Here is a 23,595-nt window from a genome sequence, read left to right on the forward strand (position 1 = left end):
AGGACTTACACAAGCTTTCCAGACCATCAGGCTCATAAATATCTTAAAAAAAATCGAAAGAGTATGAGCCTTTCTTTTAATACATTAAAACATAATTCAGAAATACAAAATTGAAAATATTTAGCCACTGTATTTAATTCTACTGATAAAAACAATGCAGGATATTTTATTCACTTGCCATATTTTTCCCCGGGTTTTAATTACTTTTTAATATTAGTGTTTGAGGGTTTTTAAGGAATTTTGTAACACTGACAATGGTTGCTTGACTTGTGCTGGTATGTTTTCTTGTCTTTAAAAGCTCCACGGTAGGACCTTTAAACTTCTGTCATTTCTTCAGCAGCTGGGAACATATTTGTTGGAGCACTTTGGAGTGCGGTCTGCCAAGCAGGTCAGGGTTAAATCTGTTCAGATGAATGTTCTGGGCCCTTTCTCTTCCCAGACTACAATACTATCTGGAGGATGTTAATGCAGTTGTCCAGGGCAGAGTGTTTCATCCTTACAGATGAAAAGAGCAGGGTTACAGCCGTTCGGTGTCTCAGTTTACTGCTACTAAAAAGGAAGACTTTGTACTCCTCTTTCCTTTCCAGCTTCATGTTCTATCTTGCACCTACCTTTGTCCATGTTGCGCTGAGATGATTTGGTAGATGTTAAGTCAGAAACTGAGCTGAGAAGAAAAAGTGAAAATCTTTCATGCAGCAAACTGATTCAATTTGCTTAGAAGATCAAGAATTTTGGAGCTAATACAAGAAACTGAAAGGATTGTGCAGTTGGGCATTGGAAGGTAGTGACTGAAATCTGATTCGTATCTTTAGACTTTTCTGCATGGTGTAAAGTACTAGAAGCTTTGTTTTATGCAGAAGCTGAGTTATGTGCTCTGAGAATGCTGAGAGCTGGAGGTCTGGACTATGGCCATCTTTGCTGGAGGATATTCTTTCTGTCTGTTTTAACTCTCTTTTATAGTAAAAGCCCCAAAGGTGTTCCAGAGCTTTCAAGTTGTCTGTTACCTTATTACCTCTCCGTTTAGATATCTTTAGTATCTGTGCACATGACCCCCACTTTTTTTTTTATATCGAGGCTGCTAGCATTGATTATTATTATTTATTTTTACTATTGCTTTTTTTTTTTTAAAAAAAAAAAAAAAGTCCTCAGCACTCTTCTGGTGCAGATCCATTCCAGAATACTTGAAAGCTCATGTTTTGGCTTACGATTATCTCAACTCTTGATCCATAATTTGTATCTTTATGCTTGCTTTTATTTCAGACGTGTTTTTTTAGAAAAGGAAAGAATAATCATGTTCAGCTTGTTGTCATTGGATTAGGTAGAACTGCTAGCCAAAAGGGCTGAGATAGCTAATGCTGTGAGGCATGGTCAGCAGCTTGCCAGATTTGTACTGGAGGACAGGACTCTTGCACTGAGGTAGGTGGTTTTTGAGATGAGTCCAGGCTGTTTCTCATTTCACCCCTTCCTCTGAAGGTTGTGTTCAAAAGGCAGATGGAATATGCTGGCTTTCATCTGTATTTTATTATTTATACCAGGTTAGTAAAAAGTTTAAGGGTCAGTAAAGAATGGTAGCTGTCATTCTGACTGGTGAATGGGAATAGAGTGAACTCTCATTTGTTGCACAGGAAGAGCCCATCTTTCTCTTTCCCTCTAAACTGTTCATATGTCTACAGAACAAGTTGGTACCCGTATTTTGTGTGCACAAGATAAAGTACACGTTTTTATTGAATGTAGGTAATTTATTGAAGATTAGTATTTTGAAAGTAGTAGTATAGGAAATAGACATCACTAGGCAAATGAGACAAAGATCTGTAAGAATCATTTAGAGCATACCTAACCTGAAGTCTTGATTTGCAACACTCTGAATTTACAGGGAAAAAAGAAGTTGGGGGCATCTCACTCTGAAGTGTGTTTTTCACACTGAGTTTTGGACTTTTTTTAGTCTGTTTCCTATCTGTACATTATCATGACCCCCAAGCAGCAATTCCCATCTTAAGCATCGTGCTGGGTAATGGATGGCTTTGGTGTCTTCAAGTAATAGTCCAGACAATCCTGTGTTGTGAATGATCTCCACATACTCCTGTGAGTTGTGTTGATTAGTGAAGAATAGGGATGCCATGTGGAAAGAAGCTGTACTTGCAAAGGAGGTTGGGAGGGGTGGAAGAACCAGTTCTTGAAGATCAGTTTTGATGGATTTCTAAAGATTCTTAAAGAATTGGTGGTGGATATAAGTTTTTTTTGAAGAGGACGTCAGTAATTGCACCAAGCTGTAAACCTCGTGTAGTGAAGCTCTTCAAGGGCAGATGCAAGGCAACTGTGATAATGATGCAACTGAAGGAAAGGCCAGAGATTTTAAACTTCTGATTGATGTCAAACAAATCGGTGTTGGAAAACCAGTATCAGAGTTTGCCAGGATATGCTCAACTAAGAAAAAATATTGGTCCAAGCAAGCCATGACTCAAAGGATGGATAACCTTCTACGTGAGCAGAAGTAATAGGTTTCTTTTTGCCTTTGCAATAATTTCTGCAGAAATCCTAGCAAACTTTGAGCCAAAAAAAAATTAATGCTATGCTAGACAGGAGAGAGATTCTGAAGTCTTGCAGATGAAAAATAGATCTGTTGCTATGTGTTTTTGTAATTCTGCAAGTTCTGTGTGCTTCCTTTCTTTATTTAGTCTGTTTGAGTAGACCAAATCATTATCTGGACATTACTAGTGTCTTCCTGGTATCCCAGGTGTTGGCAGGAAATACTATATAGAAAAGCTTGTGATCCTTTTTCATAAGAACCTCACAAATTCTGCGAAGAGTTTTTATCCTCATCTAGATATGTTTGTACTATCCACATCAGCTACTTTGTAATTTTTCTTAAGTTCATTTCTGTGCAACACTTTCTGAAAGTGAAGATTTTAACAGTTTACCACTTGGATGCTATGTGAATTGTTGTTTTATCCTGAAAGCAAATTTCCTTACCTTAGAGACGGTAATGTGCAATATACTTTAGATGTTCCTGAAAGATTTCTACTAAACTTTTTATATACAGTATTGGATGTACCCGGTAAGTATGACAAGAGTTGCCTTGTGCCAGCCAGCCTGGAGCATCGACAAACCCTACAGGGTTCAGTGACTTGAGTGGTCTCTTTAGAGTAAATTAAAGATTTAATGGGAAAACTTCTGGTAAAGTTCATATAAGCCATACTGTTTTGTGGTGAGGTAACTTCCTTGAAGTGCACATTATACACCTTTGTTTGATTTTGAGTAGGTGTCCTGCTGCTCTTAGGAGTTTGTCTCAATACAAAGCATTTACCTGATTTTTTTCTTTCTTATATTTACAAAATGCTTCTGAATTTGGCCTCTGGAAAAGGAATCTTGCTGTATGGTTTATGCTAGAACTTGGTTGCTTTCCAGCTTAGAGCTTTATTTCTTGTTATGATCTCCATGATAGTTTTATGTTTGGGCACGTGCTAAAAGATACTTTAGAAGTCTTGCTTAGGCCATGCATTAATCTGAGTTGATTTTTGTGTATTTCCATCTTGATATGTATGTTATATTTTACTGTATTTATTATGGGCTTTTCATTTTCTTTGGAAGTGTGGCTTTCTGTCAACTTCTACATTTCCATTCTTTGTTTTCTTAAAAGTAAAAATAATGCATCAAAAACAATCTGAGGAAAGTGAGAGTTTGCTAGCTTGTGTCTTGAAGTAGAAACTTAAGGGCTGTCTCCCTCCAAGTTTGTTTTTCACTATACAAGACGTCTTTTTACTTTTTTTAATGTGTGTGTATATATACACAAACAGTAATTTAATTAATTTCATTGTGAACTATGTGCAGTGAAAAAAAGTATTTCAAAATCTTGGGATGCTGTTCATTGATCTGTAAAGATGCAATGCATTATAGATTGCTTATGGTTTGTCTTATATGGCTTTGAAGGATAAGACATTTTCAGACATAGGGTGATTTTGCTAACCACTGTGAAGGCATTGATGCTCTCTTTTAAGCATTTTAATTGCTGCTCATGTAGATTGGTACTATTTTGTTAAGTGAACACTGAACTCCACAAATTATGTGGAATTTTACTTTTGCTTAAATAGCCAAATTCATCTAGGTTCAATAATCACAGAACAAGCACTTTTGGTAAAGAAATTATTTAATGGGTGAGAAAGGTCTGGCTAAGTTGAGTGCTGTACAGCGGCATTTTAGTATAGAAACGTCCAATTAATGCATTCCTGTCAATTTTTTAATATATTGTGGAACTCTTGTAACCCACAAATTGCCATTACCCTGATAGCACATAATTGCAAACTGATGATTTGGTGACAGTGCACGCTAAGATTTTTTTCTTAATGGGAGAATGTTGCACTGTCCATAGAAAAAATAATGTTAAAGTTTGAACTGCTGCAAAATTTACTCTCAATGCTATTATTTCTTCATATAGCAACAGAATTTAGTCCTGCTCTTCTTGTCTGACATACATGAGAATATTTGTGTTTCCTTATTTCCAGTACTCCAAACTCTAAAATTAAAAAATCTTGCTGTCAAGCTTATGGATATGTAATTTATAATTCTTTTAGCAGCCCCAAAAAACCTTTACTGAGGGTTGGAGTCTTCATTTTAACAGGATTTGAATGTTATACTAAGGAATGTTTTGAAGACAAACAGCTTTAACTAACTTTATCTAACAAATACTAATCTTCCAATACCATTCTTCTGTCTTTCAAAGTACATTGTCATAATATTAATTCACTGTTGTCCTACGGAAAAGTTACAGCATTAGTTCTTATAACATGGCAAAATTCTGGCATGATATGGCTACTTTGTAGGTGAAACTGAGTAGTTAAATTATATGATATAGGTGTAAATGCTTAGATTTTGTATTTTTAACTTATATATTACTGTTTATTCAGTAATGCTTGGCATGTTTTGAAGCTGTATGTTGCTGTCATCCCTAAAAGTGGCAGGCACTGAGTTGTTTTGAGAGCTGTCCCTTAAAACAAACATACAAAACAAAAGCAACAACAACAACAAAAAAAACAGGCAAGCTGAGACTGAAGCTACTGTATGCTGCCAGGAGGTAGCATTAATGAAAAACTAAAGGTATCAATAATCAACTAAAAACAAAACATCATTTGATTTGCAATGCTTCCTTCTTGTCCTTGCATTTGTTTTTTTCCATTCATGATATCACTTAACGGTTATGAATGCATGTAGTCAATAACTTTGCTTTATTGTTGTCCTATTGACTGTGATAAACCCTCTATATTAACCCTTTTCCTGTATGTCTCCTTAATGCTGTGTACAGAGGATTTCTTTCTCTTTTCTGCTTACTACATGACTTCATATATGACTAAGACAGTCCTTGTTCCAAGAAAAGTCTTTTTAAAACCTACTCATTTACTGTAGGTTTAACTTACTGTATAATTTTATAATCTTGTCCAATTGCCTTAAGTCATTTCTTTTTAATTCTAGAGAATGGTTTAATGTCACTTGCAAGTACAAATCCTTTTCATTTTGCTGCAGTTCATTCACTCTCTTGCGGTAAAAGGAGTATTTTTGAATGGTTAGGCTTTGTTTGTCTTATAATCCATACTATAGCAAGGTAGTCAAAATTGTTAATGTAGTATGCAATACATTTTGTATCAGTTTACCTTACATAGCTGGACGAAAAAGCAAACAAACTGTGCAGCACGGAAAGCAGCTTTCTACTGACATAATTCTGTCCAGACTAACTATGATCTCTTGCATCTACTTAAATACATCAGGTAAATTTATTGCTAGTACACAAATATGTTTGGCAGTGAACTAAATACTAAATTTTCATGTCTAACACTGTCCTGGCCTGAACTTCAAGATCTAAAAAGGCCTGATTCCTTTTTTTTTTTTTTTTTAAAATGCGGCCTGGTCTGTTGAAGTCTATGTCTTAGGAAACATGTCAATAGGTATGATCAGGTACACCCTGGCACCAGCACAATAAGTGTGCCCGGTGTGGACGCTGGCATATGGACAGATTAGTGCTGCTGGTGGTGAAGCTTTGTGAATGTTTGAAGGGTGCTGCTATGATCTGTCTCTGCGGTGAGAGGCGCTAATCAGAATCCAAAACATCTCAAGATGGGCGCGATGCTCTCTTGCAACACTGTCAATGAAAACAGCATCAGGTCTGAACTTGTTTGAACACTTCTTTATATAGTCAGAATGCTATCAGTAATATAAAACAAAAAGCTTGTAAACATTCCTGTTTAATCTTACAGAATCTATTGCTGCTTTGGCCTGTGATTACGCTTCAGCTTTCCCATACTTTGTTCTGTGTAAAGCTAATGTGTTCTCACAAGGTAGCAAAGCCTTGCAACTCAGAAGCAGGCAATTCCTAAACATTTGCCTGTGCATTTTGTAATGAAAAACTGAGGCACCATGATCTTCAGGTTGGTAGTTCTCTATTATTCTCAGTAATTCGTCAAACTGTAGTTACATCTGTCTACATTGCCTATAGTAAGGAAATTTGAAAAAACGATTGGCTTCAATTATCTGTCTTTTTAAAGCTATACAATGATTGTTTTACAGGGATAATCCAAGTGTTTTGTAAATCTGGGAAAACATAAGAAATACTTACAAATTCTAGTTGTAAGAAGGCAGGATGTGACTGTATGTTAAGTTCTTAAAGTTCTCTGTGTAGAAAATAAATTATGAAGATGTGTGATGATGGAAACAGCTGACACAAAAGCAGTCATGTCTTTATAACCCAAAACAAATTAAATGTACAAGTTCAAAGCAGAGATTTAGACCTCACTTTCATGCAGCTGTGGATAAATGAACTAGGATAATGAATAATGTGAAGTTTTCTTAATGTGTAAGTACAATTACTACCAAGTGCTAAATAATTTGCCAGTAAAATTTTTAAATTTCACTAGCATTATTAAAAGGATGAAGTTTTTATGTGGGCAAGATCTTACTATTTACAGCATGAGAGTAATAGGAGCAAATAATTACAGGGAAATACAATTCTACCTGCACAGCAATCAGAATTTGGGTCGTTGGGCCAACAAACGAAGAACTGATTTTCATACTTTGATGTCAAGTTGCAAAATCAGCAAATCAGTTTGGTTGGATTCACCTTGTTGGTGTGTTTTAGAGTAATGATGTTTGCTAAAGGAGATAAGGACCTTGTGCTTGCCCAGCATACTGAGCACTAGTGTTAATTTGAAGTCATAGAAAAAGCTGAATATATGCTGACAAACACAAGTTCACTTCATTTTGATTTTCGAAGTGATTATGTGATTCATCTACTTTAGTAGGGAACTTGCATTTTAGATGTGAATCATGAAAGAGTATGTGAGTTGTTAAAATTTGGTGCTCACAAATCTGGAGTATAGAGAATAAATGGTTTCTGTTAGCTGAGAAAGCTCTGTATAATATTTACTTGTAAATTTTATAGTTGTATGTTGCTTTGTTCATGTCTCTCATTTTGTGTACTACACAAGATGTTAAATGGTTTTAGTCACTTATAACATACATTGTCCTCCAACTTCCATAGCGGTCTGCTTTCATAGTCCTGCACCTGTATCTGGCAAGAACAAGAGTTTGATTAGATTTAGGTTTGTTAATAATACTGGGTTTTAATCAAATAGAATCCAAAACACTTGACTTTTGCTGTGCTAAGAAGTTTTACTTATTGTGGAAAAAAAAATTAAATTAAAAATTCAAGTGACCCATTCTTCTAAGATATTAAGAGTCTTTAATTCAGATAAATGACTCTGACTAATACAAAGCATCAACATCCCATTGGTATATTATGAGCACTCTGTATTAGCTTAATTACTATCTTAACTTCAATATAAAAATATAATCTAAGCTCATTAATACACATTTTAAAAGTAGAATTAAAACAACTTTTTATCAAATCCTGGCCAGGAGGAGTTGTGTAAATTCTCTATCCTTGGACATTTTCAGAAGTAAACCGGATGAGGCCCTGAGCTAAACCTGCTAAATTCAAAGTCAGATCCAGCTTTAAAGCCATCTGTGCTTTGAGGGGGTAAGGAGGTTGTAGGGCAGGTGACATCCAGAGGTCCCCTCCAACCAGTTTTACTGTTTTTTATATATGGATTGAAAGCAGGCTCGTGCTTCTGTGGCTTTGTCAAATTCCTCCTTGCTGACTACATCACTGTAAGTAAGAGTGGGCTTTCCTGGGTACACCAGGGTTATATTGAGGGATAGAAATTTATTTCTTGATGACTTAAAGAAAATCCACACTATTCTAATAATATCAGTAAAAAAAATTATTTTGCAAGTCAGTTTGAAAGTGCCAATTTGTTCTTTCTGAATCTGAGCTTAGAAGTAACAAGGCCAGCTGTCCTCAAATACCCTTTGCTCATATTTACAGACCAAACAGAACATGTTTATACCCTTTCCCCCAGTTAGGCATTTGTGCAGGCATTTATAGGTGTTAGGTTTTCTTTTTTTTTTTTTTTCTTGTTTTCAAATAGCATACTGAATTAATCACGCCTATTCAGAATTTACCTACTGAAGTTAAAATGTTGCGCAAGTCAGGGCACTCCCATTGTACACAGAGTAGAGCAGATACGTATATACAAACTGCATCTCTTACCTTCAAAAAGTGAGATTATTTTAGCTTCTATTAAGCTGTTTGTACTGGAGGTACTGAGTGGAAAGGAAAAAAAAAAAACAACATTCAGAAAGGTATAGTAAATCTAAACAGTGGTAACGCAACGCAGTGTTTTGCTGTTTAGTAAGTTTCTCCTATGTGATTGGAACTTTATGGATGTGAACAACGATCATGGGATCTCAGAGATGATAAAATACGTAATCCTTTACTTTATACCTGGAAAAAATAGATCCAGAACTCATCTGTGTATATAAAAAAATACAAAAATATGGTAAGTTTATGGATAAAATGTTCTTTTTTGTCTTGTTTTCTTTCAGCTATATACCATTTGTGGCACAGAATGTATATTAAGATATGAGATGCATGAGTTCATAAGTATTTCAAGATGTGTTTTTAAACCAAGCTATTACCTGTTTAGTAATATTATAAAAGCATTGAACATTGAAGTCATAGCACAGACTGGAGATTTTAGAGGCTTGTTGCAACCGTATCTATCGATTGCAGGAAGTTCAGAAACCTTCCCTTGTAATCTGATGCTGACATTCACTGAATGCATTTTTATGCTGGGTACACTAAGTACATGCTATAATATAGGGTTCCTCAAGTTACTAACAGTAACTAGAAAGAAAAAGTTGCCATAAATTAAAACAAAAAATGCTTATAGATTGTCATGATTAATCTTCTAAATGAGCTTGTGCAAAAACTTTTGTAGCAGCCTTATGAAAAGTATTTGCATTATTGCTCATTAGTACATGATAGCAGAAGAATATGTAAGAAATTGTATCATGTTGTGTATTTCTGAACTCAGTTCTTAAATGAAATAAGGGGTAAGGAATCTAAGAAAACTAAACAATGGAGGAATAAGAAGGGAAGGATGACAAGCTACCCCAGCTGAAAAAAGGGTATGTATAAAACTGTCGTAGCAAATGCTGTGTTCCCAAAGTGTATTTAAAGAAGTTATGTCATGGCAGCGTTCTGTTAGTATGAATAAAACCTTGCTGTCACCTAGTTACTCACAACACAGTCCTGTCACTAAGTGTCAGTATGTGTATTTGGTGTATAAATTATTGTCTGTAATACACAAACTTATACAGAGCACATCTGGGGGATGTGCCATTCAGATGCGATTATACCGTGAGTGCTTGGGAAGCCGGTCAGGCTACATCTTGTTCCTTCTTTTGCTCCCAGCTGTCATACCAGTCCACTGCTTGGTTTTAAATCGCGGTTTTAAAAAATTCACATGGAATAACATAAACAGGCACTGAAGGAAATGTGAACTTTGGATTCATTCTGATCCTCAGTAAGTATGTTAGTTTGTAAATTAGTTTTGATACATCTCATGTTCTAACTCTGAAAGCTATCATTAAAATACAGTTGCATAGTAAAAAGATAGTAATTTCACAAAAAAATGCTAGTAATTGTAAACATAGCAAGTTTAGTTACTGCAGCCTTGCTAATCAGCTAAATTAATTGCTCCAAGTTCTAATGCTTCTAGCTAGCTTTGGCAGGGGTTTAAAAGTGTTTAGTTTGTCGTACTCTGGATAAATAATTACTTAAGCCAATCAAGAAAGCAGATTTTTACACCCCAAATTAGATATTTGTTGATTAACTCAGAACTCTTCCCTTTTTCATGAAAAATAAACCCAAAACTTGAAGTTTCCATTCTTTTTAGTGGTAAAGATGGTCATAGGAGTGCTGTTGGTTGGAAGCAGAACCAGAGCCATGGCTTCATCTAGCCTAGCTGTGGCAACTTTGCAGGGTTTGGAAACCTCTTAGGTTGCACATCCCACCTGGGGCTGAGGCTTCGTGTGGTGCAGCACCAGCTTCCACCTCCGCACCTCACGGCCTCGGGTTGTGGCCTCCCACCACAGAGTAGTGGGGCAAGGCCCAGCAGGCTCAGCAGCTGCCCTCCTCTCTCCGCCACGTCTCCTGCTGGATCTGCCACAGCCAAACTGTTGACACAAGTCGCGTTTATGACTTTCTGCCTTCCTCTCTGAACCCGTGCCTCGGAGGGGAGAGGAGTCCTGTTTGAAACCAGCGTGGTGTTAACAGCACGGGCAGAGGGAGAGGAGTAAAACCGAATTAAAAAGTAAAAAAAAAAAAGGGTCTCTCTGTTGTGTTGTGGTGTGTTGTGTTTGCTCACCTCTCCCTGCATCGCTGCAAGCCGTTAATTTCATTTCCCGTGCATTGAGGGTGGCTGTGGTGCTCTTCAGCTGCTCCTGGTGCAGACGCCACCTTCCACCCAGCAGCCGGTAGGGGTCAGGTCCCTGCAAAGAGAAAACGGGAGGAAAAAAAAAACAAAAAACAGGTAAAACGTTGCGAGGCCGTTTCCAAAACGGAATAAAAACCTCGCGGCTCGTCTTGTGGCACACGAGCGAGGCTAAGGCGGCTGCTGCCAGCCGTGTGGTAAAACCCGGTGCTTTCCAGGGACTCTTTCCACGTATTGCCAAGTTTAAAGACCGGGAATGGGAACGGGGCCGGGGCTGCCCTGCCCGGGCCGCTCCTCTCAGCCTCGCCCCGCAACCGGAGCGGGGGGGGGTGAGGGGGGCTCGGGGCCGGCCCCGCGGTGCCCGGGGTGGGCCGCGGGGTGCTGCGGAGCCCCGGAGCCCCGCTGCCGGCCGCCGCTAGAGGCGCTGCCGCCGGCGCTGCGGGCCGGGGAAGGGAGGCGGACGGGGCCATTCGCGGCGCCGGAGCAGGGGGGGAGCGGGGCCGGGGCGGCGGCGCCGGGAGCCCGCGGGGGCGGGGGGCGAGGAGGCGGCGGGAGGGGGGCGGCGGCGGCCGGGGGAGGGGGGTGGAGGGAAGGAGGAGGAGGAGGGGGAGGAAGAGGAGGAGGAAGAGGAGGAGGAGGAGGAGGGGTGTCGTTGGGGGGGGGCGGAGTGGTTGGGGCCGGCGGCGGCCGCCGCGGCGGCGGGGTTAGTTCTCTTTAGTGTTTGCCGATGTTGGAGGCGTCCCCGAGGCGTCCCCGGGAAGCAGGTAACCGGGCACGGGGCCGGACACAGCCCCGGCAGCGCCGCCCGGGGTGGGGAGGGGGTGGGGGGCGCGGGACGGGGGAGCCGGGACCCGGCCGGAGGGGAGGGAGGGGAGGAAGGGAAGGGGAGGGGGCTGCTGCAGCCATGATGGCCGGGGCCCCGTCCCGCTCCTCTTCCTCCTCCTCTTCCTCCTTCTCCTCCTCCTCGCTCCCCCGGCGCGGGGGCTCCGAGGCCGGGAAGGCGCCGCTGCGCCACGGCGGGGATGGAGGAGGAGGGGGGCGGCGGAGGAGGAGGAGGCACCAACTCCGCCATCCGCCCCACGGCCCTCGCCGCCGCCGCCCCTGGGGGGCCGGGGGCTCGCAGGTGGGCGCCCCAACGCTGGGGACCCCGCGGGAGCCCCCGCCGGGCCGCCGCCGCTGCGCCGAGGCCGGGCGGTGGGGCTGGGCTGGGCAGGGCTGGGCTGGGCTCGGCCCGGCGGGGGCTGCGTTTGGCCGCCGGGCCTGCCCGAGAGCCGGCTGCGAGCTGCCTCGGCCGCACGGGGATCCCCCCGGTGTGAAGGGCACGGAGCCCGGCACGGAGCCCAGCCCGGCCCGGCCCGGCCGCCGCCTCGCCCCGTTCCCCTGGCTCTGCCCCCGCGCTCCGGACCCGGTCCCAAACTTGTTGGGCAGCGGGACCCGCGGCGCCGCGCTCCCAAAATGGATGGCAGCGCGGAGCGGCGGCGGCACCGGCTGCCCCGGCGGCCCCAGGCTCGGGGCTGCGGGGCCGGGGAGCCCCGCGGCTGTCAGGCAGGCCGAGGCTGGGCAGGCGGTGCCGGCCGTGCTGCCATCGAGGTCTCCGGGTGGAAAAAGTTGGTGCTGCCAGCAGCCGGGCCTGGACGCGGCGGCCGTGCCCTCCTGGGGCACAAATCCCACAGCCCCCGTGCTCAGGGCCCTCGAAGTCCTCAGTGCCCAAGCAGCAGCTCCCCAGCTGTGCATCCACCCGCTGCTGGCTCGCAGCATGCCAAGCATCTTGGGCCGCATGCGGGGCGTCCCCCATGCAACTATTTCGGTACTAATAAAGTTTCTTAGACGGAAGAATGGACGGGGTGTCGCTGCTGTGGCTCCTCTCTTTGCCCCGCTCTCAGTGTTGAGCAGTACTGCCTGAATTGCCCCAACGTAAGGCACAAGCAGGGCTATTGCTCTGGTGTAAGTAGGTGGGGTTGCACCGCACACGTTGCTCTATCTCACTGACATTACTGCTGGCGTCAAGCTGTGCAGGCACGAAGCCTCCCCGAGCTGTGTAGTAACTCCGGGTTAGGGATCGACACCCATGTAATAATATTAACGTATTGAAGCCGTTTTCTAAATATAGGGAGGTTCTGCACAGGTTTTGTTGTGACATCGCTGCCTATAAACAGTGCCAGGTCTGACAGCTCTCTGAATGAAATCTCTTTGCTGAAAAGCCAGCAGCAGCATGAGATTTCCAGTACTGACTTCCAATCGCTCAACCTTAGCTTTGCCCTAGAAAAGCTCCCGGAGAGGAAGATTTCTGTTTCTTCCTGTGTTTGCTGAGATTCCTGTTGCTGGCAACTAAAAGCTGGACTACGACCGGCTGCTTGGTCATAGTTTTTGAGGGGAAGGTGCAATTCAGGTTTTCTTTGCTTGAAAGAGAACTTTTCAGTGATGTTGTTCAGCTTTGGCAGAAGTCATCCGGTTTGGGTTCGGCTCAGACTGCAGCTCGGAGGCCAAAGTCTTCAAATACCTCGTTGCCAGCTCGAGCTACCTCGTTCCCCAAGAACAACATCGAAGTAATAATGAATTTGAATAATCTTTCATCCCGAGTTGTGAAAGTAGTTTGCAAAAGAGCTTCCTAATTTTACTTGCAGGAAAACTTTGTCAGAGGTGTTTTAATGACCTGACCAAGCTTAAATAAGCAATTAACTCAATCAGCCCCTTCCTTGGAGGCAAATACCGGGGTTGAGAGTCTGCTGCAGAGGGTTATGAGCATGACTCCACAGACATCCTGGCTGATGTAGGTGTGCATGTGGGAAGCGAATCGGATGCTGCGCGTTCCAATTGCCAAGTGGCACGAGGAGTGACCTTGGGAAGGTTAGACAACCGGCCGAGTAAGAGCAGGTCCTCCGATTCCAAGGCTGCTTCCCCAGGCACTAGGAAGGCTGCACCTGTCATGCTCTGTCTAGATAGTTTGCTTTGACCTGCCTGAAGTACGTGGCTATTGATCTGTCCGTCTTTGAAAAGGAGAGAAACGCTCAGGTCAGTTACGTCTGAGCCTGCAGCCCCAAATGCATCCTATTACAACATGATGTAACAGGGGAGCAGGCCTTACAAGGTGGGCAGGTTTTTAGTGCTAAGTTGCGTATACTTCATACATACACGTAGCCATCTGCACAGATCTTGTCCCATCAGAGAGTCAAATATCTGCTTCTTTACGTGGGCCACACAGATGTGGTGGGGGAGGACTCAAACCTGCAACTTTCTAGGATAACTCTCAGAACACGACTTCAGTTAATGTGCTACCAAGGCCTCGCTTTTCCTTCCTTGGTTATATTGATTTCCTCTCATCAGCTGCGAGATCTGTCAGATAAGTTAGCCCTGCCTTCTACCAGCACCAATTGCGTTGCGTCTCTGATCTTTGGATCACTTTACAGCCTCTTGTTTCTCACAGCAGTTCCTGATTTTTCTCTTTCTTCCCGAAAGAGGAAGAGAAACAAAGAAAGATGTTGCTTTCTTAAAACTGCTCTGGGTACTGTTACCGGAATCCATGCAGGAAGGAGACCCCTTCAAGTGCTCACGCCTCTCAGCCATCCCTTCTGCTGCTTTGACTGTGTTAGGCTTGTGAATACATCCCTGTAAGCATCGGGGCTCTAATGAGGCCGTCCTGACCCGGCCACCCCTCTTTCACCCACTTGCTGTTTATTAACTGCTGCTGTGTCCCTCGTATCTACAAGCAGCAGTTCAGAAGGATAAGGCTGGGGGGTTGGTTTGGTTGAGGGGTGTATAAAGCACAAGACCAGGGTGCAGTGAAACAGGTAGGGTGGAGAATGGGGTGGACGACTTTGCCCAGGGGAGTGAAGAGGATACATGGTGTAAATCTGGGAGTTAGAGCTGGTGCGAGTCTGCGGCAGACCCTGGGAAGAGAAGAAACGGAACCTGCATGTAGCATTTAGTGTATAATGTGAGCCAAGGGCTGTGCTCTCAGAGATCGCTCGGGTCTGCTCATTGTCAGGGAGCAGTCACGATCAGCATTATCCAAAGTGTGTTTGTGTTAAAAGATCAAGAGTTCAGGAAAAATCTGAGAGGTGGCTTGTCATGCGTTGTTCTGGAAGCTATTGAGAAGAGAAAAATTGCTTGTCACAACTTCTAAAAATGAACTTTGAAAAACCATCTGTAGTAGTGTAACACTGAAGTCGCATGTATGCCTGTAGCTGTTAAATGTTGGTTCGTTCTTCACCTCAGCAGCACCTTTTTGTTTGTTTTTAAGCTGGCAGCATTTGGAATGTTTCCCAGCAGTGAGATCGCGCTCCAGGGTTGTAGGGTGCTCACCTGTGTCACGCTGCATCTTTTATTTTGGTGTAATCGAGTATGCTTCCGTATAGTATGTTACTGGTCTGTAACAAATTTATCAATGCTTAAATAAAATCAGAAATTTATTTTTCCTGGTAAATATTTTTTTTGCATACAAAATGTTTAATTTTGTGACTCCTGTATGTTTATGTATCCCCATGATCTTCTAATTTAGTCACCGTTGAAATGATGAAGGGGATTCTTGTTAGACTAACTGGAAGTCAGCATTTTGGGCACAGATTTCAGGTGGTGTTCAGGGAAGGCCCTGCTAATAGCTGGTGGCTAAGTATTACAGTGTGTGTGGGTTAACCTGCTATCCTTAGTTTCTGGAAAAAGGCAGCTTACAAAGATGTTTACAATAATACCTCACACTCAAAGGATATGTTTACAGTCTCATCTTCTCTTGAATAGCTCCAAAGGATCATGCTAACATTGGTCATGCTTCCAATTTCTCTGCTTGCCAGCTTTGAGGAACAGGGAATTAGTGCTGTGTGCCTCCTGGCTGGAGGAAATGTTTTTGAGGGTAGGAGACTGGATTTTCAAGGGAATCTCCTTGCAGTGAAAATGGGCACCTGTGGGAACAAGAAGAGCTCTTCAGAAGAAGATGAGGAACCTAATCTTTACTATTATTCCTATTCCTAATTTCTTTTTTTTTTTTTTTTTTAAGCTGTCATGCGTTTATGGTTTCCAGTTTCTCCTACAATAAACTCAGTTAAGAAAAGTGGCGTTAGACAATGTAAGGAAATTCCAGTACAGTAAACATGTGGCTTATTGTCAGTAACTGAAGTTGATCAGATAAGCAGCTGGCTTATCTGACTTTTTGGAAAAGAGAACTCTTCCTGTGTCATCCAGACGACGCATCCATACAACTGATAAGTTTTGAAGTGAAGAAATTGAGACATGCTATTCCCAAGGTGAAATAGCAGAGTTGATACAGGGCAACGTTGGGTCAGTTTGTAGCATATCCAGTTGTACTGAGACAAATAATGAACTGAAGTAACAGTCTATAGGAACTCCAGCTATGTTAGACAAGATAAAAACATGAAGTAATCTAAAAGTTCTTGTGAAAAAATCACCTATTTTTGTTTGTTCTATTTTTTTCCCTTCGGATCATCCTTCAGTCCTGGATACTAGCTTACAGGTTTTTTTCCTTTCTCCAATGTGGTAAATGTTTCCTCTGCTTTTGGTTTCAGTCTTGTGTATCTGATAGTACTTAAACTGCCCTGCTTTGAACCATCTTCCATCTGTGGTGGCAATGTTCCTCAAAAAGACATTGCCAATGAGTAATTTTCCTCAAGAGTATACACCCAAGAGACGTCTCTTTTTGTAACTGTTGTGAAAGGCTGGAAATCTTGATGAATACCAAAAATACTCCAGAGAGGTTTTCATGAAAACCCTTTTTGTCTGTAACTCGGTCCAGCATGCTTACTGGTCTTGCATGAAATAGGGGGTTTCTCAGCTTCTGTACGGGAATTGAGACCGTCTGTCCTTCATGAAGGGGGATGAGAAGCTTGTCCTAGATCAGGAGGCAGGTAAAGCCCACCCTGGTTCCTCAGGGACTTCTCTAAACTCTCTCTTAGATGAATCCATAAGGTTATATATGGGATTGGACCTCTGTGAAAGGGAGGATGGCCCACTCTGTCTTCTCTCACCCTTCTTCAACTGGATAGCCTTCATCACTAAGGCAAAGCATTAAACAAGTGAAAAGTCATTGAAGATACCAGGAGAAGATCTCATTTCCATGGTCTGATGGAGTTGTAGGACATGAGGACACTGGATGTGGACTTGAAGGCAACCGTAGGTATTTGCCAGGTTCCTGGAGAAGAACTAATCCAACATTTTTTTCCAGCTATTGTTTGTAGTACAGGGCTCTTCTGAAACTGGCTGCTCTAGGAATTACTGTGAATGGGAACTCACCAGAGCAGGTGCTTTTGAGGCACATTTTGGAATCACCTCTTTTATGTGACCATTAAATTAAGCAATAGCTTTCTTTGCTATCATTGCAAATACTGCCTTGTGCAGTTTACCTTTGCTCAGACACCTCATAGTCTTGAGCAGCAAGGGAAACATAGTTGGTATCAAACTAAAATACCTAATGGCCTGGGTCTTTATCAGCTTCCTCACATTTTCAGTTCTGGCAGCCAAATATTTTATTACAGTTTGTGCATTTTTCTCTTCATTTCACTATCACAAAAGGTCCTCAGAAAGACAGTGCAGGGCAGAACTCTGCAGCTGAACTTGTTCAGCCAAGGCAGCTCTAGTTCCAGGGCCCATTCTGCTTTTCAGGTTTGTTTGTTTCTGCCATTGCGTTGGATTGCAGACCTCTGCTCCACTGCTCAGAGTGTGCACATCTCCCCAAACTTCTGCTTCTGACGCATCACAGTCTAGATACTGGATGGCTTTTGGGCTAGGAGCACTCCTTCCCTTTGCTAATGAGGAGCATTCCTCTTGGCAGGAGGCAGGACTTCATTAGACACATACATATGTATATATTACCAAATAGCACATGTTCTCTTGGAGATCTTAGAAAAGTGGGCCCTTCTTCCCTTTTGAAGTGTTTTTTATGTATTTGATTCTAGTTCTGAAGGTAAGAAACAGGATTCTTAGCTCAGTAATGAACAGGAGCGTTAGCTCCCTGGAAGTTCAAAAGCAAGTTTGTTCTTTCACCCTGATTTAGGGTGATTCCAGATTCACAAAAGCTAACTTCACCCTGCTGGAGTTAATGGCCCAGGAGTCCTGAAAGCATAGTGAGTGGTGAGAAAGACATTCCTTTAAAGTGGAGCTCAAAGCCCGTCCACTCTGTCTCCATGTAGTCAGGGTGCTGTTGCTAGCACTTCTGGCATTCCTCCTGTATGCAAACTTCTTTTTCTGTTGTCACTCGGCTATAGGTGCTGTTACCTTTTATTGTGAATCTTTTCATGTTACCACTGAATCAGGTTGCACTTTTAGCCAAGGCTGTCCTTTGTTTTATTTCTGTCTCTTTCTGCAAAAGTATTTAATTCCAAATTTTTATTCACTGTTTCAGTTCATGTATTTTTTTTCTGTAATAGTTAAGCCTATAACTCCCTTCAGTCTGGGGAAGTCGGGTTATTCTGAATCAGCAACTACATGGATTGATATCTCTGCTGTCTTGCTATATATCCTGCTTGGTACTCCTAATCATTAGTACATAAGTAGTTGGAGGCAAAAGTCTCATGCTTTTGTCATGCTGTTTCTGTGTACTCACACTGTGCTCCATTTCAGCCAGATCTCTTTTTACTGGCCTCTTTTCTGCTGTTTGTTGTTAGTTTAATATCCTCCTCGCTGATTCAACTGTAGAGATTAACCTTTTGCCATCCTGCCAGATGCATGTAGCCTCTGCTGTGCTGGAATGTGTGTGCTCAGTGTTCAGCAAGTTTTTAATGTTTAGCTTCTCAATGATCTTATAGGCAGCAGTTTTTTTCAACGTTTTCTGCCTTTGCTAACTTGCTTCGACTGAAAGGATTTGTAACTGTACCACCAGGATTTTTTCCCCGTCCAGGATTGCCAAAATCTTCCATAATCTGCACCTTCTTGTGGAGATAAGTAATTTGTTAGAATATGTTTCATCACACCAGTTCCTAATTTCGGTCCAAAGCGTGGTTTTGCCACAAGGAATCAACAGGCCATTGCAGTGCTTGTGTACTGTGCTGAGTTGTTGCTGATGACTCTTTGCATTCTCAGGATGCTTGAAGAGCTGGTATTGATAGCTGCCTGTGGTGGGGGCACTCAGCTCTGTTCCCTTTGCCTTTCTCTGCGACTCTTCCAGGTGTGTGTCTCTTCCCATTGTGTCTGCTGGAGCCTTGGGTTGGTATCACCAAGTCACTGCTAGCTGTAGAAGATTTGTCCACTTCCTTAATTTTTGCACTTTCATTGTTTTCATAGTTTTTGTACCAGGCTTGTGTCACCAGTTTTGCAACAGTTCATGACCTTGCCCCCAAACTTAGCATCTCAGAACCATTAATTTCCTCCAGTTGAAAACTTGCATCTTGTGCTTTTCGTCAGTCAGAGAACGTAGTGCAGCCGATCCAGTACTCAGTAATTATTTTGCCTTTATTCACCAGCTGATGAGAGCTGCATGCAAAGTAGGAAGATGTCTCTTTCTCTGGATTCACTGCAGAACTGATCTGACAAGATGTGCTACAATTATGAGCAGGGAGCTAGTCTTAGGAGCTGCGCATCCCAAAACATGTAGATGGGACATCTGCGAGAAGGGGGAGCTCCAGGAGTGGTTCATGAACAGGAGGAGATGGCAATTCCACTCAAGCTGTGTCTGGGAGTTGCAACTTTTGGGAAACTGCATGAGACTTAAAGGTGGGAATTCACCATTTTAGCTGTGAAATGCTCTTTTTAGGCATTTCACTACACTCATGGAGAATTTAAAAAAAGTCACATAAATCAGAATTTTGATCTACTTATAACAGTGAAGCATAACATCTGCCACTTTGAAATATCCTTCTCTGAAGGTCCTGGAGCTGTTATAGGGGAGTGATTACGTTTTGAGGAGGGCTGGTTGCAAGGGCTGTTAACTTTTTCTGAAGAAAAAGTCACGGCTCTGCTGCTTCGCCAAGCTATGTTACTTGAAATGATCAGAGTAGTAGCTTGTCACAGGCAGCCAAGGAAAACCTCGATCATTTTCTGAATTCCATTAATAATATGCAATTTGTAGTTAGGGAATGAGCTTTTACTCGAGAAGTAATTTTTGCATACTTCAGAACAAAATTAGAGTTGCGGGGATCTTTTACTTAGAATAATCTTCAAATAAGAGTATTTTGTAATTCAAAGTCAATCAGAGCTTATTTGAGATGGTAGGAATAAAACTACTAGTTGCTAGTAGAAAGTGAAAAAATACAGCATTTAGAAATAAAAATCAGAGAAATTAAAAGAAGCTAGAAAATTTGAAGGAGTTCAGTTTAGACTCTGATATTACAAATAAAGAACCAGTTACTGCTTTGTGAACAATTTGGTAGTGGCAGCATGTCAAGTCTGAGTCATGTTTTTTTCATTTACTTAATCTCCTTCTGCACTTTTAAGCTGATGATTGATTGTTAAACTAGTGGCTTAGGCTGCCCTTCTTTTCAGCTATTTTCCTTCATGAGAAAGCTTAGCTACTCCTTTTTGTTTAACCTAAGGCAAATGTGGTTTACCTGCCCATCAACTTCAGTAAGAGATGGTGTGACAACCTCTCTGTACAACCAATAACCATTTCAGTGTACCCTTTTTTTTTTGAGTCCCAGTGGAATATATCAGTGGTTCACTTGAATGACCTGTCTCAGAAAGTAAAAAAGTGAGCAAACAGAAACTTATAATTCTTTCCATGAAACTCAGCTTCTGTGTTTACAATTTCTAGACTAGCTAAACTAATTTATCATATCCGTGAGGCTTTCTGCTGTGTTTTGTATGGATAAATTTTGAGGTAGCCCTGGAAATCCAGCTTAGTTTATGTAGTCTCTCACGATGACGGTACTACTCTCCCTTCCTTTTCCAAGGGCTGTGGAACCAAGTGAGGTTGTATTTTGAAAAACTATCACAGATTGTCTAGGGAGATTCACATTTTCAGTTTTCAAAGAAGTCGTAGGTAGTTTAAGTCACTTCTGTACCATGATTGTTATGAGTTACGACGGTTCTGCTTTTGTCTTTTGGATTAGTGGTTGCTCCTAGCTACATTAGACATACACAGAAGGAAGGATATGACCCTCTAGTGCTGTGGAGTACTTGTGATGTTCTGCCTCTGATCTGCAAAGCATCTATGAGCTATTTTTTTGGATATACCTCAAACCACGATGGCTTTGGGATGTGGAAGGCCTTCCACAAAGAAGGCTCTGGAGATCGTCTTGCTGTTTGGGTGGGGGAAAGTTTCACATTTTCTTTTCCGTAATAATTCAGGATATCTTGGCTGGTTCGAATTGATGTCTGTGTCTGAATCAATATTCTGTCTGTCTGGTTCAATTTATTTTCTGGGCATAAAATTTGTGGCAGTATGAGAACTAGGTTAACTTGTATTGGCTGTTGGAAATTTCCTTTTTTTTTTTTTTTTCTTACATTTTCTCTGTTTTCTGGACAGCAATAATAAAACAGGATAAACAAACTTCCTCATGAGTTTATCTTTGTAAGATGGTGGGCATTTCTATGAAACAGCCTAATCTTTCCCCCTTGGGTTATAAACAAGTTGAAAAGCATTGAAATGTCTGGCTGGCTCCGTTTTTGATGCAACAGATTGACTTTCATTATCTTCTAGTTTTCTTTTGGCATTGAAATCTTTGAGTTGATAATCTCATTGATCTCCCTCGTCATTTCAAACAGGAGTTCTGTAATTATGCTTCTCACACTGCCGTCATGCCAAGTCGCTTTCCCCAAGAGGTGTTTGCTCTGGTCACAGACCGTGTTCTCTGAGGAATTCCCAGATGTCTGGGTTTTTTGTTTTGTTTCAGCTTCAGCGATCTTTGATATCAGTGAGATTGTTTTGTGAGAACGGCAATCCTTTCTTCCATCGTGGTTCAAGATGAATATTAATAAAGTTTCTCTTCTTAGGAACTCTGCTACATATCCGCAGTAAGAAGTGAAGTTTCCATTTCACCCAGGTGGCTGCTCAGTGTACACAGGACCCAACCATAATTTTTCTGCTAGGCAAGAAAATCTCCTTGTGTATGCTCTGGGGTGATTCAGTTTTGCTGTGTACAGAGAGATACAGCACAGGCCAAGTTGCTTCTTTCTCTGTATTTTCATTTCAGCCTTCCTCTTGCCACAGGAGCAAGAGTTACATGCTGTCCTTCCTGTCAACATCCTCTGCTTTCTGTGAACGTCCTCCTGTTTTTACACTCCGTATACGTTTGCATGTGCAAATTATAATCAGCACCCTAACCCCTGCATTTTTTTCTATCATTCCTTAGGAGAATGCCAGTCTTTGGCAAATACATTAGGTGTGGCGCTTCTGTCTGCAGCGCTTCTCATGGGAGTTTATTTGCTTCTGTAATTATGCCTGTTAGTTTTAATAAGGTCCGTGATCACTTGTTTGTCTAAGACAGGTTTGACTGAGTACGCTTCGGTTGCCTGTATTTCGACATCTAGCGCAGTGAGATGGTAGTTACCTCGTCTGGCTGTCAGCTGTCACTCAGCTGAGTGATTCAGCCTCAGGTAGATGCCCACTTGTTGATTGCCTTGCCTGTGTTGACTAGTGGCATAATGCATTCGTTTAAACACATACATTCGTGCCATTTCATTGCCTTTTCATGCCATGGTTTATTTGAACCTTCTGCCGTGCGCAGTGCTAGATGCGGCACGGGTCTTTTGAGAAAGGACTTCTGCTTTTTTGGAGGTATCCAGGTGTGATATCCTGTGATATCTCAAATAGTGCTGATAAACTGTGGATAGACCACTGAGTGGGCTGCTGCGCCTACCGAGGTGCAGGTTGCTGTTCCCCTGTGAGATGCACTGTGCATGTGGATGGCCCTGCAGGTCACACATCTTTCATTTTAGTCATTTGTCTTTCGTTGTAGTGGCCCAAGCAATTTACTAGTTGCAAAGTGTTTGCTTATTATATTTATTTCCTTTCTGATGTATACTATGTATTTCAAATTGTACCCATCTTATCACAATTGCAGGGCAACCCTTTTCTGTTCCAGTCCCCTTGCTGACACGTAATAATTAAGTAACAATAACAATCCCCAGCTTTGACCACTTTGTTTATTGAGAAAGTCTTAGCCTTTTGATTCCATAGTTACCTTACTTGTCTGTTTTGTTTTTCTTTGGAAATCTTCCTTTCTTCTCAAAATTACACAGTGCCTCTGTAAGGAGGGCTATTACAGAAGGATCGAGTCAGGGACAGATGGAAGATGTATTCCCAAGTAACTGTAATCTAGTCACCGATTTAGGGACTCTCATGCTTCATGTAGCATCTTGGATCAACATAGTCTTGGAGATTAGGGAACCAATATAGTTTCATGGTGAAAGAAGTCTGCAAGTTGAAACAGTTTCTAGCTCAGCTTTCCTAGTCTGAACTCCCTTTTTTGTTTCAATGTGTCCTGTCTAGTAATTAAAAAAGTATGTTAAGCTGACTGTTGTTTGAAGAAGTGGCTGAAAATTATTATGAGTGCAGATTTTTTCTACTTTTTTTTTTTTTCCCTCTAAAAATACCTTCCCGCCTTTCAAGTTCTCAGCCAGGAATGAAACACTCCTCAGAAAACTTCTCACTGATCATAAATAGGAGTTTGCGAAGCATATTCCTCTGTGGATGATAATACCCTGACAAAAATAACTTCTGTATTTTCTGAAAGTGTGATAGGATTTCATGCTCTGGCCTGGCGAAAGCCCAAAGAAATCTGCAGCTGCTCGTTCTGCCTGTGTCTGCCCGGCCTTCCAGGATTTGTGTGTGCCACCTCCTGTTGTGTTCAGAAAGCCAGGGAAGGCACTTTGCAGAAAGAGTAGTTTCTACTCA

General features: G+C 42.1%; 1 protein-coding gene and 1 long non-coding RNA gene across 5 annotated transcripts in view; one reads left to right on the forward strand and one right to left on the reverse strand.

Annotated features, from left to right (window-relative positions):
- Window positions 1–1,691: 1,691 nt before the first annotated feature.
- On the reverse strand, window positions 1,692–11,284 carry LOC119715880 (uncharacterized). The gene is made up of 3 exons (XR_011807464.1): window positions 10,402–11,284; window positions 8,594–8,646; window positions 1,692–7,552 (listed from the first exon to the last, which is right to left on the reverse strand). It is a non-coding gene; the product is annotated as an uncharacterized lncRNA (long non-coding RNA).
- A 151-nt stretch (window positions 11,285–11,435) lies between these two features.
- Window positions 11,436–23,595, forward strand: part of STAU2 (staufen double-stranded RNA binding protein 2) — a 168,843-nt gene continuing 156,683 nt past the window's right edge. For all 4 annotated transcript variants that reach the window (XM_027452356.3, XM_027452358.3, XM_027452357.3 and 1 more), the window contains exon 1: window positions 11,436–11,584. The gene's annotated coding sequence lies outside the window, so the exon portion shown is untranslated. The remainder of the gene's footprint in view (window positions 11,585–23,595) is intronic.

The sequence above is a fragment of the Anas platyrhynchos genome, chromosome 2 (genome assembly GCF_047663525.1).
Source record: "Anas platyrhynchos isolate ZD024472 breed Pekin duck chromosome 2, IASCAAS_PekinDuck_T2T, whole genome shotgun sequence".
In the NCBI taxonomy this organism is placed as follows: domain Eukaryota; kingdom Metazoa; phylum Chordata; class Aves; order Anseriformes; family Anatidae; genus Anas; species Anas platyrhynchos.